The sequence below is a fragment of the Pteropus alecto genome, unplaced genomic scaffold (genome assembly GCF_000325575.1).
Source record: "Pteropus alecto unplaced genomic scaffold, ASM32557v1 scaffold68, whole genome shotgun sequence".
Lineage (NCBI taxonomy): Eukaryota > Metazoa > Chordata > Mammalia > Chiroptera > Pteropodidae > Pteropus > Pteropus alecto.
Window position 1 is genome coordinate 5,865,134 of NW_006441386.1, and position 14,572 is coordinate 5,879,705.

Genomic DNA, 14,572 nt, shown 5'->3' on the forward strand with positions numbered 1-14,572 from the left:
TGGTCCTCGGGCGCGCTGCGCGTGCGCACTGGCAGCACCGCCCAGCGGGAGTTGTAGTTTCTGATTCGTCCCCATCAACGCAATGGCGGGGGCGATGGACTACGACTCCCAGGAAGCGTCGCGCGGGCGAACCCCAAGTCCGGGGACGCGGAGAGTGCGGCGCCCGGCCCTCTCCGGCAAGGACTGTCAATGGAGGCGCGGGTGGTGGGATCGAGAACATGGCTGCACCTGGGGCCTGCGCGGCCGCTCGGGTGGGGGAGGGGAGCCGGGGCTCAGGGGCGAAAATCTAGGCTGATGATAGTTCCAGCCTGCTCCCTGCGGCGCTCCAGCCCCCTCAGCTGCTGTCCAAGACTGGCACTTACTCTTGCACGCGAGATTCTCTGCAAATTGGGAAGCCAGAACACGGGAAAGTCCGGGGAGCCTCAGGCCGGCCTGCCGGCCTCCGTGCTCCGCTAGGAGAATTCCTCTGCCCTGCACCACCCTCTGGGACACAAAGAACTATTCGTTTTGAAAGCTTACCTCAAAAGAGAATGTTGCTCCAACTTTGGACGGGCAAGGGGAAAGGACGCTTCTGTTTCTATTTACCTCCCCGAAGGCTGCTCAAGCTCTCACTCGACATTTAAAAAGAAAGTTGAGGAAAAGCCATGGAATGAGAGCAGAAAACCTGATTTGTAGCCCGTTTTATTCTGTCAACCGCTGAGCAATTTTACTCAAATCCATCCCCCAGGTTATTTTTTGCTTCTCAACTTTCATTAGCTCATGAATTTTGAAAATGCTGAGACATTACTGTTCACTTAAATTAAACTCAAAAGTTTAAAACACTCGAGCCTAAAGATTTTAGATGTGTATGTAAAGCACAAAATGGAGTAATTTTGTAGTTTTTTCCTCACCGGAGATTCCAGCCAGGGAAGCTATTCGATCTCCCTTTTTTCTTCCCTTTCTGTAAGTGGCGACTACATCGCCTTTTCCAGCCTCTGTTGCTGGCAAGAAAACTTTGCAACAGCCAGTCTTTTGATGTACAGTAATCCCCCCTTATCCGCGGGAAATAAGTTTCAAGACACCACCCCACCTCCAGTAGATGCCAAAACTGCTAATAGGACTGAACTCTATAAATACACTATGTTTTCCTATACATACATACCTTCTTCCTCCTTATTCAACTTAACTCTGCAGGAAATGTGGCAGTAGCTTCTTCATCAGCAGAAATATCCTCTACAGTAATTTTTGTGTTTCTCAGTCCAAACCTATTGCTGAATCTGTGTAACCATCCCTTACTTGTAGTAAATGGCTTGGTGTCATTCCTTTCACAGGATTCCTTGAAGTCGTCATATAGGCTCAGTGCTTTCTGGCACAACATGCTGCCATCAACCGGGACATAGTTCCTCTTCATGTCTTCCACCCACAAACTTAATGCATTTTCCATCTTAACTAAGCACTTATCACGCACTGTGACCGTAACTTTTGCAGTTTGAGGTGCCACAGCAAAACTAGCACGAATTTCTTTTTCCTTCTTCACAATTTCACGGATAGAAGATTCGTTCTTACTGTAGATCTTGGCAACCTCAGCATAAGATTTTTTTTCTTTCCTTATTAAGTCAAGAATTTTCACCTTTTCACTTGAAGCACTTTATGGCTTCTCGTTGGCATATTCGAATTGCCAGCATCACTACTCTTGTTCTTTGGGGCCATTATCAAGGAAAACAAGGGTTACTTGAACAAGCACTGCGATACCCAGACAGTCTATCTGATAACAGAGACTGAGACGGCCACTAAGTGACTAATGGGCGGGAGTGTCTACAGTGTGGCGACGCTGGGGAAAACATTGGGAGAGGGTTAGAAAAGTGAGTTGTTAAGACAAAAGTTCATTTAGTCAAGATTACCCTTGTCATCATTAAAACGTTGGGTGATAGTCCCGCTTCTTTGAATATGTTTAACACTTGGAGTGAAATTTTGCTGCTGCTTCACAACCAACTTCAACTTTTTTGATGTTGAAGCAGTTTCTAAAGCTGTTACATTATAAAGCAGTTCCTAAAATTTCAGCTGGCTTTGAATTGCCTCTAGACAGAAAGTTGGCCCTTTTGGGACAATGAACAGTATATGGATCTGTGCATGGTTTGAAATGCATGTGGAGGCCAAGGCTTTTTCTCAGTGTGCTGCTATTGACAGGTCTGTAGTCATAAATGTCATGCTTTTTCAGTCTTCCCTAAGGCCTGGCCCACTACCCTTATTGGCACATTTGTTGCTATTCGTTAGCCAATTTCTCCCTTACCTCATTGGTACAAATGCTTTGTTAATTGTAATCATAGTTATAAGCCACTTCGGATACTATCTCTCAGGTCAGCCAATTATTCTTCCTACACAGGATCATATTGATGTCTTTTGGGTTGAGGAACAGATGAAAAAAATTATTGTTTTGTGTTTAGGAATAATGTAGTATGAAATCTTCCTTTGTTTAAAACACATTCAGGCTACTTTTTTTAGAATAACATTAAACATAACAAGATGTTGTTCCAAGACCGAGATTGCAGAAAGAGCAAATTTGCAGCTCTTTACTCATTCTCACTTAAGACATAACTGCACAGAGCCAAACAGCTGGCAGAATCTTGCACATTATTTATTTCAAATTATTTAAAATATTTTTCTTGTTGAACCTAGTATATGAAATCCTGTAGATGAGTGTTCATATAATATGACACCTCCATTCTATTGTATACTTGGGAGACAAAAACAAAATCGAAAGGGCCTAGGCCAGGCTAGAGGTGTTTCTAAACCAAGTGTGAGCTCTTTCACCAACTCAAATGCATCTTCACATAGACTGAACTTACAGCTTTGTTGACTGCTTTTAAATAGCAAGTGATCTGGTGGTATTTGAATGTCTTCATCAGTCCTAAAGAATAATCACCTTCTCCTTGAGTTCTTAATACTTGGTATCAGGAGTGGACCTTCTCCATTATCATGTGACCCACACATGCTGACAAAACCACACTTTACACACTCGGTCAAAGTTATAGTTGTTGAGATTATTTAGTGCTCTTTTTAAAGATGCTCGTTTGAATTCAAACTGAATAATTGAATCTTTTTGTCACTCTGTCGTATATTTTAAATTGCCCAAAACCATATTTCTAGCAAAAGTTGAGATACTCTTGACACAATTATTTTTCTCAATGCATCTAGTCTTTTGATGAAAAGTAAACAGAGATCTTTTTTTCTCATAACTGCTCGATGAAGGCCCCAAATTTTCTAAGTCCAATTTCTTGAGCTTCTTTACAGTATATATCAATGGTCTCCAAACTTTTTGGCACCAGGTACTGGTGCTCCTATGAGAATTTAATGCTCAATGATCTGAGGTAGAGCTGAGGCTGTCATGCTAGTGCTGGGGCACTGCTGCAAATAGAGATGCAACTTTGCTCAGTGGCCCACCACTCGCCTCCTGCTGTGCGGCTTGGTTCCTAACAGATTGAGGACCTCTTGTATTCATAGTACAGTATATATAGAGAATGGGATGTCAAATATATACCATTTGTAAGATAGCAGTTTGATCTTTTAGATCAGTGTTCCCAATTAGGATTTGCATGCCCAGTCCCTATCATATGGATAGGGCCACAGTGACATGACATCTTTAGCTGTCGGATAATGTCTGCATTCTAGGAGGTAATACCTTTTTTATTACAAGGATGCTTTTCTAACTGATTATAAAACACTGTTTTTGAACAGCTTTTTTGTTTGCATAATTTAATATTTGGATAGTTAGAAACTTGGATAAATGACCTTTTACATACTTTTCCAAAGGTGGGGAAAAAAACTAAATCCAAGTTATAATTTATTCATAATAATTAATAATGTAGATGTGATCTAAATAGACCTTCCAGCTCTTCCTATGCCTTTTGTACAAACATCTGCCCTATGCAGTAAACCTAATATTCATGTAACACCAATCAAACAGTTTTATCAGATTTAGATTTAGATTATCTTCTATTTGGTATTCGTTAATATTGCTGTAATTGTGTAAGTTAATTTTTAAAAAGTAAAATATCTATTATTTCCTCTGCCTCCTTTCAGACACTTTGGGGGATCAGATGATATGTAAATAAAAATACTTTAAAAACTTAATTAAATGTTATATAAATGTCAGATGGGAATATAGTGCTCTTTTTAAAGATGCTCGTTTGAATTCAAACTGAATAATTGAATCTTTTTGTCACTCTGTCGTATATTTTAAATTGCCCAAAACCATATTTCTAGCAAAAGTTGAGATACTCTTGACACAATTATTTTTCTCAATGCATCTAGTCTTTTGATGAAAAGTAAACAGAGATCTTTTTTTCTCATAACTGCTCGATGAAGGCCCCAAATTTTCTAAGTCCAATTTCTTGGGCTTCTTTACAGTATACATCAATGGTCTCCAAACTTTTTGGCACCAGGTACTGGTGCTCCTATGAGAATTTAATGCTCAATGATCTGAGGTAGAGCTGAGGCTGTCATGCTAGCGCTGGGGCACTGCTGCAAATAGAGATGCAACTTTGCTCAGTGGCCCACCACTCGCCTCCTGCTGTGCGGCTTGGTTCCTAACAGATTGAGGACCTCTTGTATTCATAGTACAGTATATATAGAGAATGGGATGTCAAATATATACCATTTGTAAGATAGCAGTTTGATCTTTTAGATCAGTGTTCCCAATTAGGATTTGCATGCCCAGTCCCTATCATATGGATAGGGCCACAGTGACATGACATCTTTAGCTGTCGGATAATGTCTGCATTCTAGGAGGTAATACCTTTTTTATTACAAGGATGCTTTTCTAACTGATTATAAAACACTGTTTTTGAACAGCTTTTTTGTTTGCATAATTTAATATTTGGATAGTTAGAAACTTGGATAAATGACCTTTTACATACTTTTCCAAAGGTGGGGAAAAAAACTAAATCCAAGTTATAATTTATTCATAATAATTAATAATGTAGATGTGATCTAAATAGACCTTCCAGCTCTTCCTATGCCTTTTGTACAAACATCTGCCCTATGCAGTAAACCTAATATTCATGTAACACCAATCAAACAGTTTTATCAGATTTAGATTTAGATTATCTTCTATTTGGTATTCATTAATATTGCTGTAATTGTGTAAGTTAATTTTTAAAAAGTAAAATATCTATTATTTCCTCTGCCTCCTTTCAGACACTTTGGGGGATCAGAAGATATGTAAATAAAAATACTTTAAAAACTTAATTAAATGTTATATAAATATCAGATGGTAATAAGTTAGCATTTGAAACATTATTTACAAATATCTCTTGAACAAAATGTCCATGTTTCTAACTAAAGAAATATCTTGCTCATTTTAAAATTTTTCTTTAAATTTTTTTTTTTATTTCCAATATTAACATCATTAAGTTTCTTGATTCTTTATCTTTGCATATTTACCAAGTCTTTTCTCTTTTTCTGGTAAGTCTTAACAACCCTTTTAACCTCCTTCAAGACCTTGTGTTTATTAAGGTCGATATACTTGGGAAAGTTGTCATCTAAGAATAAAGGAAATGTTTGAACAATGGATTAAAGGGAGAAAAAGAAGCAATAATAATGATGCTGTTCAAATGTAAAATTAACCCACCATCAGTGTGTCAAGTACTTTTAATTTTTTTTCAGCAGTGGGAAAGTGTTCAATCATCTTCTCCCTTCCTCCTGAACCTAGGGAAGGAGGCTGGCCAGGCTCTGAATTGTACCTGTGGCCTTTGATTATATTAATTCCAGCAAACTGTGCTCTCTGGTCCCAAATGAACTCAGATTGGCCCCTGCATAATGGGGGGAGTGAGGAGCAACTGGAAAGAATCTGAGCACCTATAAAATTCTGAAAAGTCAGAAACTCTCTCTGTCCTATAGAAATGTATAATAATGGCTAACATTTATTGAGCATTCCTTTGGTGCTAAACACTGTGCTCAACACTTAATAGATTATCTCATTGCATGCTGACAAACTAAGCACCCCTGTGGTAGGTGTTTAGAGCCTCCTCATATGTTAAAAAGGTTCAGAAAGGTTAAGTTACCTTGCCAAAGATACACAGAGGGCAAAATCCAGATTCTAATCTAAGTTGGCCCGTGTCCTAGCCTGAATTCTTAACTACTGCTGTCTATTTTTAGGCTACAGCCATCTCATCCAGACAGATATAATAAATGAATCAAATACGAGATATGCTCAAGTAAACGTCATAACATAGTATGAGAAAGTTGAAGATGAAGCAGGAACTTTTTTCATGGAGGAAGTAGAATTACAATTAGTATTAAAAGATGGATGAAATTTTTAAAAATAAAATAACAGGAGGAATTCTTTTAGCCTTCTAATATTTCAAAAGCATCTTTCAAAAAAAATTATGCTTATACTGGGCATATGCCCATCCTTTAAAAATGTATAGAAATGAGCTCATACTATGTATATTATTCTTATCAGTCTCCTATGATGGACATTTAGGTTGTTTCTTCTATTTTTGCTACATTGTTATTTGGCATGTTTTTATGAGTATATTTTTAAAGCAAATTTGTGCAAAATTATCACAAAAGATCTGTGCACCTAAAATAATTGATACGCATTGCCAATTTACTGTCCAAAAAGATTGTACCATTGTTAATTCTAGTGGAAAGTAGCATTTTTGTGTGTGTGGTTCTGATATGCATATTAATTATAAGCAGAGTTGGGCATCTTTTCATATTTTTGATAGCCATTTGCATTTATGTTTCTGCAAACAAGATGTCGTTTATATTTTCACAATTAGATCCTACGTGGGGTTTTTTTGTTTTTTTTTTTTTGTTTTTTTTGTTTTTTTGTTTTTTTTGTCCTTATTCCCTTGTATGGGTGCTTTATAAATGAAAGAAAATCGCCTGTTTTTGTTATGGTACAAAGTTTTCCTAGTTTCCCTTTTGACTGTGAGATCTTTTTATGTTGTTGTTATATTGAAGTTTCATTTTTACTTGGTCAAAGTTATCATTTTTCTCCTTCGTCTTCGGTGTTATAAAATCAATGGTAGAAAAAGCCTCCCCCACACCAAGCTAGAAAAAGATATAAAGACAGAGATAAGGAGATATACATTATATATATGTACATACACACATATATATTCTTCCCATAGCAAGATTTCTACATTTCTATCTCTAGCATCTTCCTCATTTAAGTGGGCTGTCTGGTGCTTTTCATTTCGGGGACCCTTTAAGGCTCTGCCTCAAGGTAGACTGAGCGTTCCCGCGTGGGGGCATCCTTTTCGCTGCCGCTCTCGGCGTGAGGCCTCCTCCCAGTACTCGCTCGGCTCCCAGCGCAGAAGCCGCAGCCTCATCACTTCCCTTGCAGCCCAGGGCCATCGTTTTCCAGGAGCGGCGGAAGTCCTCCTCCACTCTGCACCTGCAGCCCTGCCCTTCTCACAGGCTCCCAACACTGCCTTCTCAGCTTCATCGGTGGCTGGAAGCGTGCTGGTTCTGGGCGCCCCTCATAAATCCCAGAAGCACGTGGCCGAAAGAGTAAGTACTTACGTGCAAGGTGAGGAGGTGGGAGAAAGGGACCATGATACTTCTGAATCCTAATGCAATCTCGGGCACCTGGCCAACTATTGGGAAAATCCCTACCTAGAGATTTACAATTTCATACGTCTTTGAACGAAAGCCCAGTTGGACCTTCTGACAATTCTGTTTCTTATTATAAACTGTGAATAGGTATCCTGGTTTTACAGTTCAGTTTGTGTGAGCTTGCTTAGGAGTTAGCCTCCCCAATCCCACTCCAGCCCTGCTGAGCCAGTTAACACCGTTGACCTAAATAGTGAACACGTGCTCTTTCAGTCTTTCTAACTAATTGAAGAGAAAGTCTCAGTTTGGAATGGATTTTGTTTTTGTTTTATTGTGGTAAAATATATACAACATAAAGTTTACAATTTAAACCATTTTTAACTGTGTAATTCAGTGGTATTGAGTCCATTAACAATGTTGTGTAATCCTCACCATGATGAATTTTGTCATTGCCTAACAATAACTACTCATTAATCTGTAACTCCCCATTCTTCTTTCTTCCCCTGCCCCTGGTAGCCTTTATTCCACAGTGTTTCTATGAATTCCCCTGTTCTAGATATCTCGTAAAAGTGAAAACCCGGTATTTGTCCTTTTGTGACTGGCTTGTTTCATATAGCGTGTTTTCAATGTTACATGTTGTAGCATGTATCAGAAATTCATTATTTTTTATGGCTAATTAATATTCCTTTGTATGTATATACCATATTTGGTTTCTCCCCTCATCTCTTGGGTTATTTCCACCTTTCGACTATTACATTGAGGTATGTTCCCTCTATTCCCACTTTGCTGAGAGTTTTTATCATAAATGGATGCTGGATTTTGTCAAACACTTTTTCTGCATCTATTCATATGATCATATGGTTTTTATCTTTCGATTTATTAATGGGTGTTTCACATTAATTGATTTGTGGGTAGTGAACCAACCTTGCATCCCAGGAATAAATCCAACTTATTTGTGGGTTGAACCAACCTTGCATCCCAGGAATAAATCCAACTTGATCATGGTGTATGATATTTTTAATGTATTGCTGAATTCGGTTTGCTAATATTTTGTTGAGGATTTTTGCATCATTGTTCATAAGAGATATCGGGGCATGGTTTTCTTTTTTTATAATATCTTTGTTTAGTTTTGGAATCTAGGTAATGGCAGGTGGCAACATGAAAGGTGTTAGGGAGATTTTCCTCTTCTTGAATTTTTTGGACTAGTTTGAGAAGAATAGGTGATAATTCTTCTTTGATTGTTTGGTAAAATTTGCTTATGAAGCCATCTGGTCCGGGGAGGGGGCGCCGTTGATAACTGATTTGATTTTCTTGGTGGTAATCGGTTGGTTAAGATTTTCTGTTTCTTCTTGACTCAGTCTTGGGAGATTGTATGTTTCTAGGAATGTATCCATTTGTTCCAATTTGTCCAATTTGTTGGCATATAATTGCTCATAGTATTTTTTTATGATCCTTTGTATTCTTGTGGAGTCCGTAGTTACTTCTCTTCCATTTCTGATTTTACTTTTTTTGAGTCCTTTTTTGCTTCAGTGAGTCAGGTTAATGGTTTATCAATTTTGTTTATCCATTTAAAGAGCAGCTCTTGGTTTCATTAATCTTTTGTATTGTTTTTCTAGACTCTATTTCATTTATTTATGCTCTAATCTTTATTATTTCCTTCCTTCTACTCACTTTGGGCTTCATTTGCTATTCTTCTTCTAGTTCTTTTAAGTGTAAATTAGATTGTTTATTTGAGCTTTTTCTTATTTCTTGAGCTAGATCTGTATTGCTATGAATTTCCCTCTTTAATACTAATATTTTTACATTTTTGTTCAATTTCTTTCTGAGAGAGATACGTTCAAATTTCTCCTTAAAAATATGCCAGATTTTGGATTTATATATTATGAGGATATATAAATTTTAGGGAGATAAGGCTTCGACTTAAAAGGACTTCTTTGTCAATCTTTCCTTGCTTGTTCCAATATTCTTGGTTTGTTTTGTTTTGTTAGAGATCTTTTATTCTGAGTTTTAAACTATTACTTATATATTTTGTGATTATCACAGCATATTTTTCTATTTATTTACAATCATTTCATATCATCATGTCTTAGGGATGCTCTCATAGACATAATAAAGCTAGATTTTTTTTAACTCAACCTGTGTATTTGCTGATGAGAAATCTACTGTCAGTTTGATTGCCATGTTTTAGTTGATCTTACTTTTATTGATGTTAAGCTATCCACTTTATCTATTTAGTATGTTGATGTTCCATTTTATCTGGATTTGAATTTATTTGCATAAATAAATTAATAAAGCACATAGTATACTAAAATTCTGAAAATAGTTTATAAAATTTATCTTCATACATTTATATCTATAATTTTTTTAAAGAAATTTAAAGAGTGAGCAGGGTAATGAATTGAAGACCTTAATGTGCCATTTTGCAAAGCTAGGAAGACAGATTAAAATCTAAGTGCTTATGACAAAGCCTGATTGAGTTGCCTAGAGGTGGAATCCCTGGGAAAAAATTACTGATAGGTACATTGTTACTGCCATTTTATTATTCATATTTGTTATTTCTATTTTCTTTTTTACACCTTCTCTTTTTACAGAAGACCCTCAACATTTCTTGTAATGCTGGCTTGTTGGTGATGAATTCCTTAAGCTTTTTCCTGTCTGGGAAGCTCTTTATCTCACCTTCCATTTTAATTGAAAGTTTTAGGCCAAAAGAATACCCTAAATAGTGATAGTTAATTCTCAAGGTATCTTCCTTTGGTGAACTATCTTAGCGGTCATTTGGCTTTTCTCAAGTAATACTCTGTCTCACTGCACACCTTCTACAAACTTTTGCAAAGTCCAAATGACACTCGCTTCAAGAAATTTTCTGGGACATGGTTCCATAGTGTAGCGGTTAGCACATCTGCTTTACACGCAGAAGATCCTGGGTTCATGCCCCTGTGGAGCCATGGTCCATGGTCTACGGCCATGCCACCCTGAACAAGCCTGATGTCTGATCTTGGAAGCTAAGTAGGGTTGAGCCTGGTTAGTACATGGATGAGAGACCACCTAGGAAGACCAGGTGCTATAGGCGTTTAAAAAAAAAAAACAACTGGGGACAAATATTTATGAATAATTAGATTTAGCTTACATTATTCATAATAGGAGAAAAGTACAAATAATCTAAATGCTCAACAATAGGACAATAAATAAAATAATGCTAGTACATCTATATTATAAGATAAAATACAGCAATTTTAAAAGTCAAACAATAATGACATAGAAAATGCTCACACCCACCATATCTTGGGCAGCTAAAAGCAAGCTATAAGTATGAAATAAGTATGATTTTATTATGATATACACATGAAAAAAGATTGAAAAGAATATACCAAAATGTGGAGATATTATGGTTGAATGTTTCAAAATAGTCTTTTACATGTTTGACTCTTCTCGTTTTTCTGTGATGAGAATGTTTTATTTTATAGTTGTAAAAAACTGGTAAAAGCCTCAATGAGCTCTCCATTGAGATGTGATTTTTCCCTTCTATGGAATTTTATGGCTTTTTATAAATTTGTTAGGATACTTATCACATTCTAGCTTGTATTACAAATATCTGTAGGCTTCTCTTATTTTACTTTTTTGATTTTAATTTCTTGAGAACAGAGATCTCGTCTTATTCATTTTTCGATCCTGAGTCCTGGGACAGTGCAAGTCCCTGCCACATGACAGATGCCTGATAAAATAAATATTAGCCATCTATTTGTTGCCAGTCGGGAACATAGGTCCCTGTCACCAGATTTTTTGATTAAGAGAAACCAGAAATTTGGATTTTGGTGAACTCTCTTGATTTTAACCATGTAAATATTCAGAGTTAAAAGAGAAAAAAAGTAAAATAAATATGAAAGGAAGGAATTTACAAATGAATATCATTGATACTAGAATAATGCTAACTCGTTAGCATGCAGAATTGACTGGTTTGGGGTTTCTGGAATCCGAAGACATCTCTGGACCTCATTTACCAAAGTGACATTCTTGTATGTGTTCACCTAGTCACATTTAGCACCCAAATATTGTTTAGTAAACAAACAGAACAAGAAATCAAAGGTGCCAACTAGGAAATGAACCATGGGGAAAATTTTGTTTTTAAAGTCATTTTTAAAAGAGATTTTGCTTTTTTAATTGAAATATGTTTGACATATATCACTGTGTAAGCTTAACGTGTACATGTTGATTTCATACATTTAAATATCATAATATGATTGGCAGTGTAGCCTTAGTACATCTATCACATCACATTATTATCAATTTGTTTTTTGTGGTGTGAATAATTAGGATCTAGTCCCTTAGGTAGTTTGATGTATTTGTTTCTTTATTGAACAAAAATGTAAGAACAAATTGAAACAATCATATTGGGTAAAATTCTAAGAAATTAATCAATTAAAATAGATACAGGTAGTCTTATAGATTACCTTAGGACAGCAGGTCCAATATGTTGACTAAGTTAAATGAAACAATTTATTTAATAAAGTAGAATTAAGACCTAAAAACAGATTTTATCTTATTGTCACCACTTGCTGGTTTACAGAAGATAAAGCATAAATAGCTAAAAGTCTCTCATTTTATATAAAAAGGGTACTGAAATTTGGTTTCATCACATTTTTTATTTTTGTTGATTTTTTTTTGTTCGATGCGTTTTTAATTTTGTTAATGTATATAGGCAAGTGCACAAATAGTTTTACAAACTTTTTAAGTGAGCACATCATGTAATCAGAACTCGGATGAAGAAATAGAACAATGACAATATCCCAGAAGCTCCCCTGGGCTCCTCGCAGTCACCGCCTCCACCCATGATAACTACTTCCCTGACTTCCTTTCCCACAAATCCATTTGCCCCTTTTTGAACTTTATGTAAGTGAAATCATGACATGTATATACTCTTTTGTATTCTTTTTTCTCAATATTATGTTTATGGGATTCATCCATGTGGTTATAAGTAGCAATAATTTGGTTTCATCATATTTTCATGATAGGTTTAATTCTTATAAAAACAAAGTAAAATATAGGTGCTAATTTCTAAATTGTGTTATTCTGGGTGGTAGAATGAAGTAAAATATATAGCACAATTTTATCTCTTCTACCAATGACTTGGAAAGGAGGAGAAAACAAGTAAAACTTGGCCCCAAATAAAGGTTTACTTTGTTTTCAAGTGAAGTGAAATGATCTCTGAGCTATTTCCTGACATATTGCAGACAGACATAGGAAATTAAAGATTTTTTTAAAAAATCTGACTAGGAAAGTTCACTCTCTCTAAATCGAGTTTCACAAAACAAAATGGACAAAACTTATTCATAACAAATATCTGGACATTTACTGCATTCCAGCTCTGTTCTAGGCAGAGCAGAGCCATTACATTTATAAACTGACAGAGAACCTTATGTTTGGCTCCTTATGTGTATGGTAGCTGCATACTCCCAACTCAAATTCTAGCAAAAATGCAATAATGCTAGCATAAACCTAGTTAATAAAACCAACCAGATTTTTGTAATAAAATACAAAACACAGCTGTGACTGGAAGCCCACCAAAGAACTATAAATCCATTGGCCAAACTATTCCCTTCAATCCGTAGCTTGCTGCTTCCTTTGAGATGGAGTGTGTTAAGGTTCCATGGATTATGTCCATCTGCGGTGACGGGAGACAGGGAGTGATGGTGGGCATCTGCTGCACATACTGGTACATACTGGTGCAGACAGCAGAGGGAAGGAAAGGTAGCTTGTATTCATTCATTCTCGTTTCCATTCAGTATATGTTTCTATTTGTAAGCTTTTTCCTATTTAAGCTCCCTGAAGATAGCAACTGAGCTGTCCAAGCCTAGGACAGTGCCTAGAACATAGTACACATTTGGTATTTGTTTACTGAGTGAATGAAAGTAAAGAACACAGGCTTTAAAACCTTAGATTTAACTGTCACATTCTGCCTTTAGGATCTTCATCATCATTGCCAAAACTCTGAGTCATATTTTTCTCATTGGCAAGTTGGGGAGAAGAGCATCTATTAGGGAGGCTGTGAGAATTTATTTAGCAAATTGGCCTACCATATTGCTTAATAGGCATTCAAGGAACATTTTGTTGCTATGTTTTAGGGATGTGCTAGGGACTTTGGGGGATGCAGAGAGAACTATGGCACTGTCCTTGACCTCAAGAAGTTTGTAGACTCGCAGGACAGAGTAGTAAACAGGTTATAATACAGTATAATACGGCAACTGTAATGAGAGCCCAGGGAGGGACACTTGAGTCAGGCTTTGAAGGATGTGTCACAGTTTACTAGCAAAAAAGGTGGAAGTGGGGGTATTGAAGGTAAAAAGAAGAGTATGTCGAAGATATGAAAGTGTCAAAGTGCTCAGCTCCCAGAGAGAATAGCAAGCAGTTTGTGCTGGCTGGGGCTCAGGGCCAAAAGCAGATCAGGGCTCAGGGCTGGAGGGAGACTCTGGTCTGATCACAATGGGCCTTCTGTGCCACCTAAGTAGTTTGTGCTGGACACGTTGATCAGGATGCCTGTCATTCCAGTCTCCATTTCTAGGCGAACTTGTGCCACCCACTCAGGGAAGCTGGAATAAGCTGTTTTAAAAAAAAAAAAAATAACAAAAACTCTATCCAGGTATGTTATTTACACAGGATAAATGATTCATTTTTATGTGTTTAGTTAAATGAGTTTTGACAAATGTATTTACTCCTACCACGATCAAGATATAGAACATTTCTAGCATTCTAGAAAGTTCCCTTGTGCTCTCTTGCATTTGGTTAACCTCCTCCCTTGCACTCTAGGCTCTGGCAATCACTGATCTGCTTTCTGTCACTAGTTTATCCACTCCAGAATTTCATATAAACGGATTCACCCAGTATGTAACTTTTTGTGTCAGGCTTATTTCACTCTCTCAGCCTGATGTTTTATTGTAATTGTATGCGTTAATAATCCATTCCTTTTACCGCTAAGTGGTACTCCTTTGCATGAATGTGCCACAATTTGTTCATCCCCAGTGAACACCTGGATTGC